Genomic DNA, 553 nt, shown 5'->3' with positions numbered 1-553 from the left:
TCTCTCTCTGTCTTCTATTTGCTACTAAACTACTCCCTCCGTTCCAAAATATAAGTCTTTTTAAAGACTCCACTATAGAGACTACATTCGGATGTATATAGACACTTTTTTTGTATAAGTTCACTCATTTTGCTCCGTATATAGTCTATAGTGGGCTCTCTTAAAATACTTATATTTAGGAATGGAGGGAGTAGAAACAAAAGCAAAATTACTTACTTAGCATCGTCATATATACTACAACTTGTTTAATCAGGCCTGAAGCAGTACATCCTGACTTACTAGCAACAGGACTGCATGCAAATCATATCTTTAAGAAACCTTATTCTTCCTGGTTGATGCCAGCATTGTTATAAGGGATAGAGACTTAGAGAGGTTTGGTGAAATAGTTGTTTATTGCTTGAGGCTCGTGAGCATATATATAGGAGTACAATGATCAACTTGAGATACAAAGCAAAGCAGGACCAAATCCTAGTCTATCTCATATTTCCTATCTAATCATTATATTCAACACCCCAGCAGTTACAACGATAGCAACGCAGACGGTGAGCCTGGA

At 36.9% G+C, this 553-nt stretch overlaps 1 protein-coding gene across 2 annotated transcripts in view; it reads left to right on the top strand.

Moving 5' to 3' along the window:
• The window catches only part of LOC119313783, a 4,945-nt gene that overhangs the window by 728 nt on the left and 3,664 nt on the right, over positions 1–553 (top strand). The window lies entirely within an intron of this gene.

The sequence above is a fragment of the Triticum dicoccoides genome, chromosome 1B (genome assembly GCF_002162155.2).
Source record: "Triticum dicoccoides isolate Atlit2015 ecotype Zavitan chromosome 1B, WEW_v2.0, whole genome shotgun sequence".
NCBI classification, from domain to species: domain Eukaryota; kingdom Viridiplantae; phylum Streptophyta; class Magnoliopsida; order Poales; family Poaceae; genus Triticum; species Triticum dicoccoides.
The sequence above is the reverse complement of the archived record's forward strand: the minus strand, read 5'-3'. Positions and strand labels throughout refer to the sequence as shown.